Source organism: Castanea sativa, chromosome 11 (assembly GCF_040712315.1).
Source record: "Castanea sativa cultivar Marrone di Chiusa Pesio chromosome 11, ASM4071231v1".
NCBI classification, from domain to species: Eukaryota; Viridiplantae; Streptophyta; class Magnoliopsida; order Fagales; family Fagaceae; genus Castanea; species Castanea sativa.
In genome coordinates, this window is record NC_134023.1 from 67,447,545 (window position 1) to 67,466,150 (window position 18,606).

At 37.3% G+C, this 18,606-nt stretch overlaps 1 pseudogene; it reads right to left on the minus strand.

Annotated features, from left to right (window-relative positions):
- Positions 1-347: 347 nt before the first annotated feature.
- On the minus strand, positions 348-18,543 carry LOC142617789 (stromal 70 kDa heat shock-related protein, chloroplastic-like; annotated as a pseudogene).
- Between the last annotated feature and the right edge of the window lie 63 nt (positions 18,544-18,606).

Here is an 18,606-nt window from a genome sequence, read left to right on the forward strand (position 1 = left end):
GGTAAACTATAATAAACTTTTTGTTGTTGTTTTTGGATAATTCTAGGTTTGGAGGAATCCAGTGCTTAGGGAGGATTAACTCCACGAACCAATGTGCTGAACGAGGCCCATCCAATCCTTCAAATTGTTGATAGGACCATTTCATTTGGCAAAGCCCACATGGCCACATTGTCTTTTCCTTACCATAAATCTCAAAGCAAACGAAAAGGTTGAATTGAAGCAAATAAGATCACAAAAAATATTGAACTGGTAATAATTAGTTACTTTCTAATAAGGACCACTAATTTAAGTAGTTCTACTGCTCATTAAAACTTGAAAGTAAGACGTTTGATGCACTTGTATGGCGCTAAAAACTTATTTCATATACACTGTTGATGCAAAATCATCATGAAAAACTAAAGATAAATAAACCTTGGTGGCACTGATTATACAAATCAACCACCTACTTGACCAAATGTAGAAATTAAAAAAAACGTACAAACTCCAATTTTTTTAGTTAATTCTTTCAAGAGGATGCCCCATAGACTACCCATTTTCAAATACAAACATTGTGAGATATTGAAAAAAGGAATCCTCTTGATATTAACTAGCCATGGAAGAGACTAAACCACCTGCCAAGTTTTATGCCTTGACTACCTACCCATTGTCTAAATCACATTGATCACTATGAAGAATTGGGCTGGCAGGAGTCATGATGTACATCATAGCTAACAAAATCACAGCCAACAAAGCCTGTACAAACTATCATAGAAAATAAACCAAGTATGCATGGTTGAAATTTTGCCCACCACCAAGTTATGTGATTTACTTGCTGTCAGTAAAATCTGCTTCAATCACATCATCACCATCAGCTGTTTTCCCAGTCGATCTTGATGACCTTGGTGCAGTAGCAGAAGCAGGATCAGCATCCAGTTGGCCAGGTTGGCTATAGATTGATTGTCCTAGTTGCATAACTTTGATTTAGTGCAGCCATTGCATTTTAATGGCTTGGGTTGATCCACCAGAGATTGCATCCTTGAGCTCTGTCACTTTAGCCTCTACTTTCTCCTTGACTGGGCCAGGAACTTTGTCTCCCAGCTCTTTAAGTTGCTTTTTAGTTTGGTACAATACTGAGTCTGCTTGGTTCTTTGCGTCTATGGCATCCCTCTTTTCCTTGTCTTCCTTTGCAAACTTCTCAGCTTCTTTAACCATCTTATCCACCTGCAGTTTTTTATTTTTTTATTTTGTACATCCAAAGATGGGATTTAGGAACATAAATAAAATAGGTTTATATGTGGTAATAATAGCTTCAACAATAACAAGTAGTAGAACATCCTTTTATCATGGTTGATATGTGCAAAAGCATATCTACTTGAAATGCTGAGATTCAGAAAGAAAAGAAAGATATAGGTTATTTGGAGAACATGGTAGCATCATTAATGACAGGGATAACTAATAAAATTAAATATAAGAAAAAAAGACCCCAAAGTTAAAGATCAAAAAAGAAAAACAAATTAGCTTCATTTATCAACAAATTAGCATAAAAACAAGAAAAAAATATATCATTTTTTTGCCAACAATGGCTATGGTTCTAGGAGTATAATATATGTAACCAACAGATAGCTCTAACAAAAATTTATCTTGATTTACTTGGTGTGAAGTGAATCTAGTGATGTTTATTCTTTTGAGCTATTATGAAGGTTAAGGAATAGTTAGGAGGGTCCTTTTGGCATGAAAATGCAATCAAACAACTAATTAGCTATAGAATAGGTATTCCATTTTTGGGTCTATTCCTATTCACCAAACATGCAGTCAATGTGTGCACAGTGCACTAGTCAAATTGGTTACTGATGATGGAGTCAAACAAGATTGCGTTTTATGGTTCTAGCACTATAATACATGTTAGCAGCATATAGCAATAATACACAAATTATTCTTGATTTACTTGGTGTTTGGTGACAAAATCTCTCATAGTTCTGCAGTTGCATTTATTGTGTATATTCAGTTATTTCTTGTGTAGTTAATTGATTATAGTCAGCTAAGATAGGTTCTGCTTAGGCTATTCAAACCCACAAATTAACCACACATATTGATTTCAAACTCATTTAAATAACAAATCTAATTTGAACTACAACTAGCTATCTCAAGTTTGAAAAGGTGACAACCCTCTTCATAATAATAGTTTTTAGAAACATACCTCATCACTTGGTAAGGTGCTAGCACTAGTTATGATTATATCTTGCTTCTTTCCGGTTCCCTTGTCAGTAGCGGTGACAAAAAAGATGCCCATCTCTCTCACCCTGACAGATATTAATCTCTACACAGGTCTGCCCATCTGCCGCAGTGGAAAACACCTCTGATTTGGAAGTCGGCAAAGTTGTGTTCTCTGGGATAATCTTTGTCATTACACCACCCAAAGTTTTGAGTCCTAGAGACAATGGAATGACATCCAAGAGCACAATGTAGCTAACTTCTCCAGCTAAAACACCATCCTGAAAAAAAAAATGGCCAAAAAAAATATTGATGCCTCAACAATTTATGCAATATCAATAAGTATTACAGCAGATAATATCAGAAATAGAGAGTTATAGTCATTTATTTTTCAAATAGACTAAGAAAAAAATTTAGAGCATGTTAGAATAATGGTTAAATAATTAAATTCACCATTTCTAGTAGCTTAAGCTATTAAAACAAGTAGTAATTTATCTTCATGTCAGAGAGTTCAACTGCTCTACCTCCTATTAAAAAAATTAAAAAAGTCCTACATGTTAGCAACCCACTTAAGTGGTAATTTATCTCAACAAGATAAGGACAAACCTGAACTGCAGCCCCAAGAGCAACAACTTCATCAGGATTTACAGTCACATTGGGCTCTTTTCCAGTCATCTTCCTCACAAGCTCCTGAACAGCTGGGATGCGAGTAGAACCACCAACAAGGATTACTTCATCTAAATCTTTGAAAGAAAGATTTGCATCTTTCAAGGCAGTTTCAACTGGTCTTCGTAGCCTAAGAAAAAAATAGATTTCAGTTGTAATCCACTGAACTTATGCAGGCAGATAGGTATTCATATTGGCAAAAACATACCGTTTTAAATCAAAAGGCAGCAAACCCCAGTAATGGAAATCAAACACACACTAATATTTCATATGAGAATTATTCCATTTTGGAACAATGCATAGAGGGCAATAACAGAGTAGCAGTTTTCAACTTACATACCTGTCTAGCAAATCTGAACATAATTCTTCAAATTTGACCCTTGTTAGGGTGGTGTCAATGTGTTTTGGGCCATCCACAGTGACGGCAATGAAAGGAAAACTGTAAAAACAGAAAGCTTTTCCTCAGTGATCATGCCAAAGAGAGAGATACATTTATATAAAGAAAGCATAGAAATTGTCACATACCTTATACTGGTCTGAGTCAGAGATGACAGCACCATCTTTGCTTTCTCCGCAGTCTCTGTGAGACGTTGTAGAGCTTGCTTGTCTTTCAGAAGGTCTATTCCTTCATCTCTTTTAAAGTTTTGGGCAAGCCAATCAACTATTCTCTGTTTTTAAGATTATAGAATATAGACGTGTAATTTTAGTAACAACTAACAGACCAGAAAACAAAGAATAGCAAAAGCTCTATTCATTTGTCTTGTTCAAACCTTGTCAAAACCATCTCCTCCTAGATGAGTGTCCCCTGATGTGGAAAGTACCTCAAATACTCCATCTCCAACCTCAAGAACTGCAGATTGAAAACATAACAATCACTGACTAACGATTTCCTTGTGCACCAAAAGAAAACAAGTGAAAAATCACATCTGATGAGTATTAGTGTGTTGTTTAATTGAATTAAAGGACACCAAGAAGTTCCGGAACTAGAAATCCATTTCAGAAATTTACACACCAAACATAATTGCATAATTATGAGGTCAAAAACCAGAATGGTCTTATTGTTTTTCTTCTCAAACCCATAAGCAAGCGAAGCTTCATCTAACCCTGCATGCAATGCGACCTGCATCTTTCGTAGCTTCATTTAAGCACACGGCGTCGTTTACAGGTCCTACATGCTAAACACGCTTTGCATTACGACGTCGTTTGTTCTATTGTTTAGTTGTTGACGCAACCATATAGGTTTTCAGTCCAGGTCCAGACTATTCTAGGGATCACTATTCTAGGGATCAAAATAGAATCAAGACTATTTTCAGAATGAAAGAAATTTTATCTTTGAAATATGGTTTAGATTTTTTTTTTGTCCTTTCATTAAATATATATAAAAAAAACTTAATAAGATAAAAATTTATTATATTTTAACCCATAACAAATTATCTCCAACGTTCTTTCTATTCTAATGCTTGAGATATAGCATAAGCAACAATAACGACAAGCAGATGACAACCCCCTAGTATGATTGGTTTCACCGACTTCTCCTTGCATAGAAATCTTAAGCTCATAAAAACTGGGTGTAGAGAGAGATTTAAGATTTTTAAGGTCAGATCAAGGTTCAACTAATGTAGAACTATAATGACATCAAAATTAATTTAATATTAATTAAAATAAAAATAAATGTATTAAATGTGTAAAAATATGACAATTTACCCTTTAAAAAATATTAAGAAATTTAAACAACTTTCAAATGTATTTTTGTTATTTTTATAAAGTGAATAGAAAATAATAAATATAAACAAGCTTTAAAAAATTGTAATTATTAATCTTTCAAATAAAAAATGCATTTTAATTTAAAATAAAATCATTTTTAACATAAATTTACAATTTTCATATTCATATTTATTGATGTGAAAGAATAATTCTTGAACAAAAAAAAAGAAAGAAAATACTTTTAAGTAAATAGTGACAAAATTAAATCCAAAACTATTAATCTTGTAAAATTAAAATAAATAAAATATAAATTTCAAGTAGGACACAAGGAAGCCAACTAGTTCAGCGATTAGTGTGTAGGACAAAGCTCCAAAACGCCTAGGAGGCTGCTGGTTCTATACCTCGAGCACACGTTTTTCCCATTTTTTTGGGACCCGTATTCACTTGCTAAAGAACTGGGTTGGGGCATGGGTAACCGGGTCGGACCGTCCGGTCCAGATTTGACAACCAATAGTGATAGATGACTCTTTTTTTTTTTTACTGAAAAGTTAAGAGACAAATGACTTGAATGTGCTTTGTTTGTGCCATCACAATGCTCTCAGTTTGTAGTTTCTTTCATAATTTGATTTTATTAGGCAGATCTTTTATAAAGAAAAACATTACTTCAGCCATAGAAGAGTACTATAGGAAACATGAGGAGTAATGTGATCTTTTAAGATATCACACTTTAATTAACATTGTTTTGAAAGCTATATACTATAGTCCAATCTTTTATACAGAAACAGCTTTAATTGGAGGGCTGCTTTACCCAATTCGAAATGTTCCCCTGCAAATTAACATTACTTCAGCCATAGAAGAGTACACTATAGGAAACATGAGGTGTAAATATTACACTTCAATAAATATTGTTTTGAAAGCTATATACTACAAGCCAAATTTTGCAAATACAAACCTTGTGAAATATTTGAAACACGAAATCCTCATAACCTCAAAAAATTTGAAACACGGAATCCTTATAACCTCAAAATCCGATGCTGCTGTGAGACCAAACAATGTATATCTAGCTGCAATCTGCTAAAACCATTTAGGAAACATCATTCATGCATGGACTAGGATTGATGTAAAAGGTGATCCTCTTTAGGCTGAAGCCTAAGTGGCACTCTTGGCTATTTCTAGTGCAATTATACATGCGTGCATGGTCAGAATTGAGGTTCTTTGAGTTTACTCGCTATCAGTGAAATCTGCACTGATCAAATCATCGCCCTCAGCTGCTTTCCCAGTTGATCTAAATGACCCAAATGTCGTACTAGAAGAGATCTCACAAATAAATATTATGAGGGAAAAAAAGAAAGAAAAATAGACAACCACACACAAGAGAGAACACCAAAAATTTACGTGGTTCAGCCTTTGGCCTACATCCACGGGCGGTGACAACGAAAAAGTCTCACTAACAAATATGGAGAGTGCAAAGGTGGGGTAGGCCCAATCTCACAAACCCAAACCCCAATACACCCAAATAACTCTATATCAAAGAGTTCTCTCTCAACTATAACACAATTCAAGGCTACACCATAGTGGCTGTCCATGCAAAGAAGTTAATCTGAAAAAAGCTAATAGACAATCCAGTTCAAATTCACATTAACATTGACTACACAGTTACATAATTTCTTGATTCAGGACAGCCATTGCATCTTTAATGGCTTGGGTAGATCCACCAGAGATGGCATCCATGACTGCATTCACTTTAGCCTCTGCATTCTCCTTGTGTAGCTAGGAACATTGTCTCCTAGCTCTTTTATTTGCTTCTAGTTTGGTACAAAATTGAGTCAGCCTGGTTCTTTGTGTCTATGACATCCCACTTTTCCTTGTCTTCCTTTTGCAAAATTTTTGGCTTCTTTAACCATCCTATATACCTGTAACATTTTTATTTTTTACATACATGGGGTTTAGTAATATATTTAGGTTAGGTTTACAGGTACTAACAAAAAAAGTAAACGTTTCCATTTTTTTTTTTTTATTTCGAAAACATAGATGCTTGAAAGTTGGAATGCTGAGATTTTTGAAAGAACAGAAAGATGTAGGTTCATTGTAGAACATGGTAACATCATTGAAAGGGGTTATAAATATAAAAACAAGAAGCTCCTTGTGCTGCATATAAATTATAAGAAGAAAAAAAATTGAAGTTAAAAAAATGAAGACATAAAAGCATTTTTCAGTCTACACACTGATTACAACATAAACAGGAGGGAGGGGGGGGGGGGGCGGTTCGCAGCCACTGTCAATGCCTATGGTTCTAGAACTATAGTATAAGAAAGCAACATATTCCAGTAGTGGTCTAAATTTTTCTTGATATATAATTAGTTATTTCTCAAATAGATAAATTAATTATAGTTAGCTAAGATAATTTGGGTTTTAGGCTTATTCAAAATCATTCTAATTATATCTCTAGCAACAACGTCCTCAACCACCAGATTCTAATTCATGCCTCCTGTTAAGAACTAAAACTTGTTATATCTAGTTTGAGCAAAATCCAAATTCTCTTCAAAACAAACAGTTTTTGCAAATAAATACCCTATCACTTGGCATGGTGCTAGCACTGGTTCTCCCTCATGAACTCTCACTCACCCTAATAGACATTAATCTCGTCATTGGTCCGTCCATCTGCTGTGGTGGAGAACACCTCTGATTTGGAAGTTGGTGAAGTTGACACCAGCCAAAGTTTCAAGTCCTTCTATGGTCAGACATCCAAGAGCACAATGTTATTAACTTCTCCAGCAAAAAAAACACCACTCTGGAAATAAAAGTAACAAAAATAATAATAACAAGTTGAACTACATGATAACAAGAAAAGGACAAACCTGAACTACAGTCCCAAGAACAAAAACTTCATCCATATCTTCCAGCTCCTAAATAGTTGGGATATGAGTTGTAAACCAGTGAGCTTAAGCAGGCAATTAGACTTCCAGATGAGAGAAAAAGAGAGTTCAAAATCAAAAGAAAGAAAACTGAAGTAATGGAGATAAAAAAATACAGTGATATTACATATGAGAGTTATTCTATTTCTGAACATGCATAGTGCGAAACCATAGAGTAATAATTTCTATTGTTAAAAGGCTTACCTGTCTAACAAATCTAAACACAGTTCTTCAAATTTGACAATAGCCAGTGCGGTGTCAATCCGAAAAAAGTTAATAGACAATCCAATTCAAATTCATATCAACATTGACTACTACAGTTACATAATTTCTTAATTCAGGACGGCCATTGCATCTTTAATGGCATGGGCAGATCCACCAGAGATGGCATCCTTGACCTCATTCACTTTAGCCTCTACATTCTCCTTGTCTAGCTAGGTACATTGTCTCCCAGCTCTTTTTTTTGCTTCTAGTTTGGTACAAAACTGAGTCAGCTTGGTTCTTTGTGTCTATGGCATCTCTCTTTTCCTTGTCTTCCTTTTGCGCAATTTTCAGCTTCATTAACCATCCTATCCACCTGCAACATTTTTATTTTGTATATACAAACATGGGGTTTAGTAACATAATTAGGTTACTAATATAAAATGTGAACGTTTCCATGTATTATTTATTTATTTATTAATTGAAAAACATAGATGCTAGAAGTGCTGAGACTTTAGAAAGGAAAGAAAGATATAGGTTCGTTGTAGAACATGGTAGCATCATTGAAATGGGTAATAAATATATATATAAAAAAAAAAAGTTCCTTGTGTCACAATATAGATTATAAGAAAAAAAAAATTTTGAAGTCCCAAAAATGAAGACATAACAGCATTTTTCAATCTATTTACAAATTAGAACATAAACAAGGAGGAAGGGGGGGTGGTGAGGGAATTTGCAGCCATTGCCAATGGCTATGGTTCTAGACCAATATAAGAAAGCAGCACATTCCACAAATGGTCTAAATTTTTCTTTTTAGATATATAAAAGTTATTTATCAAATATATAAATTAGTTATCGTTAGCTAAGATAGTTTGGGTTTCAGGCTTATTCAAACTCATTCTAATAATATTTCTAGCCACAACATTTTCAACCACCAGATTTTAATTCATGCCTTCTGTGAAGAACTAAATCTTGCTATATCTAGTTTGAATAAAAGCCAAATTCTCTTCAAAACAACAGTTTTTGCAAATACATACCTCATCTCTTTGTGTGATGGTGCTAGCACCGGTTTTGGTGTCTAAGCAAAAGCTTCCAAGGGATTTGTTGTCCCTCACGAACACTCTCTCACCCTTTTTTCAGAGAGATAAATACCTCTCTCTCACCCTAATAGACATTAATCTTTTCACTGGTCTGTCCATCTAATGCGGTGGAGAACAACTCTGATTTGGAAGTTGGTGAAGTTGTGTTCCTTGGGATAATCTTTCTCATTACATCACCCAAAGTTTCAAGTCCTACTGCAGTGAGACATCCAAGAGCACAATGTCAATAACTTCTCCAACTAAAAAACACCAATGTGGAAATAAAAGTGACAAAAATAAGTATTGATGCCTCAACAGTTAGTGCAAGTCGTTCCAACATCAACAGTTCTTGAGGTTGGAGATGTACTCCATCTCGAACCTCAAGAACTGCAGATTTAAAACATAATAGACCACAACTATGACTGACTAACAATTTCCTTGTGCACCAAAAGAAAACAAATGAAAATTCACATCTGATGAGTATTAGTTTGCTATTTTTAGAAAACTATAGTCATATTTTCATAATTTTGGTAAAACTATCTCTTATACAAGCTGTTTAATTGAATTAAAGGACTAGAATCCAATAGCAATGGTAAGAAAAAGGTAAAAGTAGTGAAAAGGCATAGTGTTCAAATGATTGTATGCTACCTAACTATAGTTGTGTTAAATCAAAAACCTTTTAAGAGATCAGATGTTTCAAAATCACAAGGTCCAGGTCACTCTTTCAATCTATAAAACTGCTTTTGGAAGATTGTATTTCGGGAATCACAAAATACCATATGTTCACTGAATGCTTATTGACACAAGTAAGGATCGCCACATTACCACCTTGTGCTTGTTAATTTGTTTCATATGTATTCCTAAGAGGCTAATACTTTCCTCAATTTTTTTTTTTGGCAATCTCCCCAATATAATACCTGAATATAATACTTAAAATTACAGTTGGGGAGCAGATGCCAAAGCAGCAATATAGGTAAAACCTTTTGCAACACTGTAAATAGAGCTTCCAAACTGCAGCTGGAAGAACAACATCCGAACCTGAGCTATATTTCATGCAATGGTATAATCCCACAAACTAGAAAAAATGAGCTATGCCTTGTATAGATCAGCCAACATTTATCTAAAGACAATGACACCAAGAAGTTCCTGAACAAGAAATCCATTTAAGAAATTCTCCACAAAAATAATAGCTTTATTTCAAATTACATTAAAGGGCAGCAAAATCAATTAAAATGTTCATATCATTGCCCAAAAATCCCAAAATGCTATAGAGAGAAGTCCTGACTCAATTCATGAGAAAAGTTGAGGCATGCTGACACATGTAAGGATCGCCATATCATTGATTGAATCCTCCTCTGTCCCAGGATCCCCGTGGAGCTGCGAATCCAACTCATTTAATGTTGGACCCTCGAAAGTCCAACTTTGCAAATCTGAATTCTCAGACCCAGGATTCTCGCAGGAACAGTCTTGGGAAGGTGGATTCTCCTGACAGAGAGAAGATCTTTTCAGCTGAAAGTGATGATGGGATGAGTTTGGAACTCTCTTTTAAGCTGGTCCGTGGGCCCAGTGGTAAGTGGGAGATCTGCTGGTCCAATGTCAAGGAGGTGGTTCCTTCTATGGGCCTAGCTTCTAACTTCAAGCCCACCATTTCTTTTAAGCCCAACTGCCTCCCCCTGTTTAACCATATCCCAAACCCATTACCATCTCAAGCCTCTAACCCAAAGCCCATTCCTAACCCAAACTCCCTGCAATCCTGTCCTACCCGTGGGCCTATCTCCAAACCAAAACACATCCTTCCCTGCCTAACTCCAAACCCAAACCCGTGGGCCTAACTCCAAACCCAAACCCAAAACACTCCAAACCCAAACTGAAAACTGCCTTTAAATGGAAACCCAAACCTTCCCAGCCCCTCGTGTTTAAGTCTCAGACCCACCCACTGGCTGTCTTCTCCTCGCAAGCCCCTCACTCCCACCTTGTTTCGTCGGCGACAACAATTACAGGTTACGCTAAGCCTGTCGGCGTGCCTGTCTCTTCTCGGAGCCTGTCGCGCTTGGAACCAACGTGCACCGAGAAGTCTCTCTCAGTGCCCGATATCTTCGAAGCCTCCGTGAATGAGTCCCTCTGCTCCGATGCCTCGGTGGAGGTGTCCCTGTGCTCCGATAATGATGGGGGTGAGTCCCTGTGTTCCGATAATGAAGCGGTTGGGTCCCTGTGCTCCGCTAATGTTTTGGATGAGTCCCTGTGCTCGGATACTGAAGTGGACTTGCATCGTGACATCCAACGGATCATCCATGAGCACACAGACAAAGCCATCAGGAAATGGGGTAATTCTGAGCAATGGGTTCTTGAATTACGAGACGGTAAGAGAGTGGCTGTCCCGATTCTTATTTCTTTGCCATCGGATGCTGCGGTTGCTGGAACGAATGAGTCGAACCAGTTGGTGTTGGTTCCAGAGGAGTATTCGGAACCTAGGGAGATTAATTCTGATCTGGATAATGGGGCTGAGGTTAGTGTGGAGGATTGGGTATCAGATATTGGTTCAGAGGATGTTTCCCAATTCTCTGATTTTTCGGCTCCTCTCAATGTTAAACCCCTGGCCGTCTCCTTACCTACGGGTGTCAGGGATATTCCTGAAGGGTCAACAACTTTGGTGGATAACTTGTTGGGAAAGGGCAAGTACTCAGTGTGGTTTCAGGAAAAATTCAGTGGTTTTGATGATTTTCTTGGGACATCCCTCACAGGTTTGGAAGAGCCAGTTACCAAATTCCTGTTGGCTGTTGAAGCTGAGTTACAGCAAAGGGATTTTAAGGTTCATTCTGATAAAGCTTTGAAGAGCTCAGGGAGGAAAGGGATTAGGGAATTGAGGGGTTTGTTTAGCTCTGTCAATTATGGTCCAGCCTCTTATAGGCGCAGTGATAATGGTAAGGATAGGGCTCTTTTTATTTCTCAATGAATCTGAAGATTATATCTTGGAATGTCAGAGGTCTGAATGGTAAGGAAAAACGACTCAAGGTTCGTAATCTTTTACGCTCTTGGAAGGCTGATATAGTGTGTTTGCAAGAGACAAAACTGGAATGGATTACAAGAGGCCTTGTTAGAAGTATATGGAGTTGTCCTTTCATAGATTGGCTTTACTTGGGTTCTGAGGGAGCTTCCGGTGGTATTCTGCTCTTGTGGGATAGAAGGGTGGTTGAAAAAATTGAAGAAGCAGTGGGGTGTTTCTCAATTTCGTGTAGGTTTAAAAACGTTAGTGACCACTTTGAGTGGGCCTTCACAGGTACCTATGGCCCTAATTTTTATAGAGAGCGTCAATATTTGTGGGAGGAATTGGCTGGCTTGATTAGTTGGTGGAATTTACCTTGGTGTTTGGGAGGGGATTTCAATGTCACCCGCTTTCCTTCAGAGAGGTTAGGGGCGGGAAGATTCACCCGCTGCATGACTGATTTTTCAGATTTTATTTCTCTTCATGGGCTATTGGATAACCCTTTGGAGGGAGGCCTTTTCACATGGTCTAACTCTTCCTCGGCCTCTAGAATTGATCGGTTCCTCTTTTCTCCGGCTTGGGCAGATCACCTCTCTCATTTCTCTCAAAAAAGGCTTCCTAGAGTGTTGTCCGATCATTTTCCTATTCTTTTGGAGAGTGGGAATCTTCGCAGAGGGCGAACCCCCTTTCGTTTTGAGAATATGTGGTTGAAGGCAGATGGGTTTCTTGATAAGGTGCAGTCTTGGTGGGGTAATTACCATTTTCAAGGGTCCCCTAGTTTCATTCTTGCCAAGAAATTGTCTGCCCTAAAATCTGACCTTAAGCAGTGGAATGAATCAGATTTTGGCAATATCTCAGTTAAGAAAAAGTTGTTATGGAGCAAGTTGAATGCTCTTGATGTCAAAGCGGACACTCAACCTCTTTCAGATCAAGAAATGTTGGAAAAAGCTTCCCTTCGTGTCGATCTTGAGAAGGCAGCCTTGCTAGAGGAGATTAGCTGGAGGCAAAAGTCCAAAGTGTTGTTTTTAAAGGAGGGAGATTCAAATACGAGGTTTTTTCATAGGATGGCGAATTCTAATAGAAGAAGTAATTGTATTGAAAACCTTATCATCGATGGGGTTTTGTCTTCCAACCAGGATAGAATTGCTGACCATATTGAACAATTCTATTTGAACCTTTACTCGGAGCGACAAGAGCAGCACCCTTTCCCAGATGTTTTGGATTTTCCTAGGATTTCTAGGGATAATGTGGATTGGTTAGAGAGACCTTTCGAGGATTCTGAGATTTTTGATGTCATCATGGAGTTTAATGGGGATAAATCTCCTGGGCCTGACGGTTTTTCGATGGCTTTCTTTCAATCTTGCTAGGGGATTCTCAAATCAAACATCATGGCAGTGTTCCACCACTTCCATGATACTAGCCAATTTGAAAAAAGCTTGAATGCAACTTTCATTGCTCTCATTCCCAAAAAAGTTGCAGCAGTGGAACTAAAGGACTTCCGCCCTATTAGCCTTGTTGGGGGGATTTATAAAATTCTTGCCAAAGCTTTGGCTAATCGTCTTCGCATGGTTTTAGGAGAGATCATCTCAGCTCCTCAGAATGCCTTTGTTCTTAATAGGCAGATCCTTGATTCTGTTCTTATTGCCAATGAATGTCTTGATAGTAGATTAAAGGCTGGTCAGCCAGGGTTGTTATGTAAACTGGACATAGAAAAAGCCTTCGATCATGTGAATTGGAGATTCCTTAATTACTTGCTTGAGCGTTGCGGTTTTTCAGATAAGTGGAGACGTTGGATTTCCTTCTGTGTATCAACGGTTCGTTTCTCTATCCTCATCAATGGTACTCCTCATGGGTTTTTTGGAAGCTCAAGGGGGTTGCGGCAAGGTGATCCTTTATCCCCCTTGTTATTTGTTTTGGTTATGGAAGCCATTAGTAGAATGTTGGATAAGGCTGCCCTTGAAGGCCGTTTATCTGGCTTTAGAGTTGGTGTTTCTGATGGTAATCCTTTGATGGTTTCCCATCTCCTTTTCGCTGATGATACTCTTATTTTTTGTGATGCTAACATTGATCAGCTGCTGACTCTCCGTATGGTGCTCATTTGGTTTGAAGCTGTGTCGGGTTTGAAGGTTAATTTGGGTAAGTCTGAGCTGGTGGCAGTGGGGTCAGTGCAAGATATGGATCTTTTAGTGGCTGTCTTAGGTTGCAATCATGGGTCCCTCCCTATGAAATACTTGGGTCTTCCTTTGGGGGCAAAATTTAAGGACAAGTCTATTTGGATTCCTATTCTTGAAAGGATGGAAAGAAAATTAGCAGGTTGGAAAAAATTATATTTATCCAAGGGAGGTAGAGTCACTTTAATTAAAAGCACTCTCTCCAATCTTCCTACTTATTTCCTTTCCTTATTCCCTATTCCTGCTTCTGTGGCCAACCGTATTGCTAGACTTCAACGTGACTTTCTTTGGGGTGGTCTAGGAGATGAGCCCAAATTTCATCTGGTTGATTGGTCTTCGGTGTGTTCTCCCCTCTCTTCAGGTGGGCTGGGGATTAGGAATCTGAGAACCTTCAATATTGCCTTATTAGGGAAGTGGTTATGGAGATTTGGGCAAGAAAGGGATGCTCTTTGGCGTCAAGTGATTGCGGTGAAGTATGGTTGTGATTGGGGTGGCTGGTGTTCCACCTCTTTCTTTGGTCCTTATGGTGTCAGTTTGTGGAAAAACATCAGACGGGGGTGGCACTCCTTATCTCGTTTAATTATGTTTGATATTGGAGATGGATCAAAGGTGCTGTTCTGGCTAGATCATTGGTGTGGTACTTCTTCTCTTGCCGTTCGCTATCCGGATTTACTTAGGATTTTTTGTAGAAAAGAGGCTACTATGGCGGATCTTTTGAGGTACACCAATGGAGTCCTCCATTAGGAGTTTCAGTTTTGTAGAGATGTGCATAATCGTGAATTGGAAGCTTTCAGGAGCTTCATCAATTCCATTTATAGCACTCCCGTAAGGGGGATTGAGGAGGACAAGTCCTGTTGGCTGCCCTATAAGAGTAAGGGGTTCACGGTTAGTTCTTACTACCATCTTCTTGTTGGCCATAAGGAGCAAATTTTCCCTTGGAAAAGCATTTGGAAGCAGAAGATCCCCTCTAGAGTAGCTTTCCTTGTTTGGACTGCGGCTTTGGGAAAATGTCTAACTGTAGACAATTTAAGAAAAAGAAAGATTTGCATCATGGATTGGTGTTATATGTGCAAGTGCAATTGTGAAAGTGTAGACCATCTCTTTCTTCACTGCCCGGTTGCCATGGAATTGTGGGACATGGTCTTCGGTTTATTTGGAGTTTACTGGGTTATGCCAAGGTCTGTTGTGGGGCTTTTGGCTTGCTGGCAAGGTCGTTTTGGTCGCCATCGTAATGGAGATATTTGGAAGGCCGTTCCTCATTGCTTGTTGTGGTGTATTTGGAAGGAGAGAAATAGTAGATGTTTTGAAGACTTCGAGAGTTCCATGCCTGTTCTTAAGTCTCTTTTTTTTCGAACCTTACTTGATTGGTTCTCCGTGTGGAGAAACCTTCCTTTTCTTTCTATTTTGGATTTCCTTGTTTTTTGTAATGTTCGTCTTTGATTTGTTCTCCCTTGTATACTTCCTGTGTACTTGGGTGACTCTTTTTTTTCAATAAATTTCTTTATTACTTATCAAAAAAAAAAGTTTTATGGAATAGTTTGCAGCAAAGCTGCTAGTTCTCTGTAATCTGCCCTGAAGAATTCCTCTGGTTTGGATAAAGATCTTATCATCCCCCAAAGAACAAATGAATAAAGAGAGTGAATGAGAGGAAATCTATCATTATTAACCTATGGTCAAGCAAAAGCATCCATATTATCTAATACCTAAGACAGCTAGGAATAGATACAAGAATAAAAGGCACACCAAAATATGGAGGAATCACTCACACATGTAGTCATCTCATTTGTGTTATTGCATACCCCCACCTCTCAGATAGTCAAGCTGAGAAGAATTTCAAACATTAATATTCGTCAAACTCACTAAATTATAACACATAGAATGAGTGACTTGGAACTTGTAAACCTCCAATTTAACAAACATTTGAGGCAATGACCAGAACTAATACATGGTGGATAACCCAAAAGATTCTACTTCGCATATGCAAATGGAACAGCCTGACTACAATCCACAAGGATAATTTTCTATAAAATAAGTAAAAACAAACATGTGAGGTGGATTAGCCGGAGAAAAGGAAAAAAGTCAATGAACTCTGCTTTACTCCTCTCATACAAAGGGCTATGGGTGAGATTTTTCAACTGGGTGTGCATGTAACTTACCAATAACAAAGAAAAATCCAACAAGAGGAGTAACAAAGCAATTGGCATACCTGAAACGTCAAAAGTACCACCTCCAAGGTCAAAAACCAGGATGGTCTCATTGTTTTTCATCTCAAACCCATAAGCAAGCGAAGCAGCAGTAGGTTCATTGATTGCAGGACGTCTAACCCTGTAATGTGACCTGCATCTTTCGTAGCTGTCCTCTGCGAATCATTGAAGTATGCCAGCACTGTGATTACTACTTTACTCACCCCATCATTCAGAAACTTGGATGCATCCTCCACAAGCTTCCTCAATACCTGTGCAAAAATCTCCTCAGCTGCAAATTGCTTGCCTATGGCTGGACACTCGAGCTTCACATTGCCATTTTCGCCCTACACGACCTTTTATGACACCTATATTGGAATAATGGTTAAATGATTAAATTCACACTAGTTTATCATAGTATCAAACAATTGATCCAAAAATCCTATCTCTAATTAGTCAACTACTAGTTAAAATATTATAAAGATTAACAATTTAAGCTTTTTTAATAAGTAATAGTTTCTCATGATATAAGACATCAGATGATCCAAATTCAAATTATCTCCAACATACTAATAATTAAATGATTTTATTAAACATTTTCTATCATGATATCTGAACATGTGATAGCATATTAATGGTTATAAGAATAAAAAATTATCAAAACTTACCATTTAAGTGATAGTTTATTATGATTGCATAACAAGTAACATCTAATCCAAATTCAAATCCTATCTATAATATACTAGTATTTAAATGATTAAATTTACAGTCATTTATAAAAATAATATACGTTTGATTCAAAAAAAAAAAAAAACCCATTCAAGATTAATCTAAAAATTGGGTTTTGATCAAACAATACCAGAACATGTCATGGTATCCAACAAAGCAATCCTAAGTTCCTACCTCCAAATGGCATACTAATAGTTAAAAGATCATTAAAATTCACAGTTCAAGCTCATGTGAACACTAATCCAAATACAAATGCTGTCTCTAATCTACAAATTCTGCCTCCAATTTACAAATGGTCAAGTTAAAATACTAACTTTACAGTAAAAAGTCATAAGAAAAGTGATAAATTTACCAACCTGTTTGGCCTCCTCATCAACTTCAGACATTTTCCTCCCAATAAAGCTTTTCACAGAAAAGAAAGTGTTCTCAGGATTCACCACAGCTTGTCTCTTAGCAATTTGCCCTACAAGCCTATCACCATTCTTAGTGTACGCCACAACAGATGGTGTCGTTCTCTGCCCCTCAGCATTAGTCACAATCGTTGGCTTCCCACCTTCCATGGCTGCCACTGCACTGTTAGTTGTTCCCAAGTCAATATCAACCACTTTCTCACACACCACCACATTGTTGTTCCCATTGCTCCTCCTCCTTCTACAACTACAACTACTCCATTTCGCTTTTGGTTGCTGACCCAAGAACAAGTTTCTCACCCAAATAGACATTAACCTCTTCAATGGTCTGTCCATCTGCTGCGGTGGAGAACAACTCTAATTTGAAAGTTGGTGAAGTTGTGTTCCTTGGGATAGTCTTTGTCATTACACCACCCAAAGTTTCAAGTCCTACTGCAGTGAGCCCTGATATCCTTTCATTTTGTGTTTCCAATTCATTCTATATCCAATTTCAAAACTGAAAAGAGTAAAAAATGTTACAATTTGAGTTACTAAAAAGGATAAGGATTGTTAATTAACATTTTTGTGTTATATATATGAAAACATTACGATTTGAGCAAAGTAAGGCCAACCCTCCCCTTTTTGTTGTTGACTTTGGAATATTTATTAGACTTTTTTGTTTGATTTGGAAGCAAATTGATTAACTCAAGCACGACAGTGTTGAAAAGCACTAATTGGAAATCTCAATGGGAGTAGAATTACCTCATCTATATCTTTGAAGTAAAGCTTTGCATCTCTTAAGGATGTTTCAACTGGTGCTCAAAGCATATGAGAAAGTAAGTTGCAGTTGCAATTTAGTCAACTTAAGCAGGCAAGTAGACTACCAGATGACAAAAAAAGAGAGTTCATAATCAAAAGAAAGAAAACTAAAGTGAGAGAGATAAAACAAATACAGTGATATTACATATGAGAGTTATTCTATTTCTGAACATGCATAGTGCGAAACCATATAGTAATAATTTATATTGTTGAAAGGCTTACCTGTCTAACAAATCTGAATATAGTTCTTCAAGTTTGACACTAGTCAGCGTGGTGTCAATATGTTTTGGGATTTCCGCAATGGCAATAATGAAAGGTAAACTGGAAAGGCAAATGTTTTTTCTCTGTGATTATGGAAAAGAGAGATATATCATCTTAAATAAAGAAGGCCAAGAAAAAGCCACATACCTAATATTGGTTAGAGTTAGAGATGACCACTCCATCTTTGCTTTCTAGCAGTCTCTGTGAGATGTTGTAGAGCTTGCCTGTCATACAAAATATCTACGCCTTCATCTTTAAGACGTTTTCAGAAAGCCAATCAATTATTCTGTATTAAAAATTATAGAACGTAAGGGAC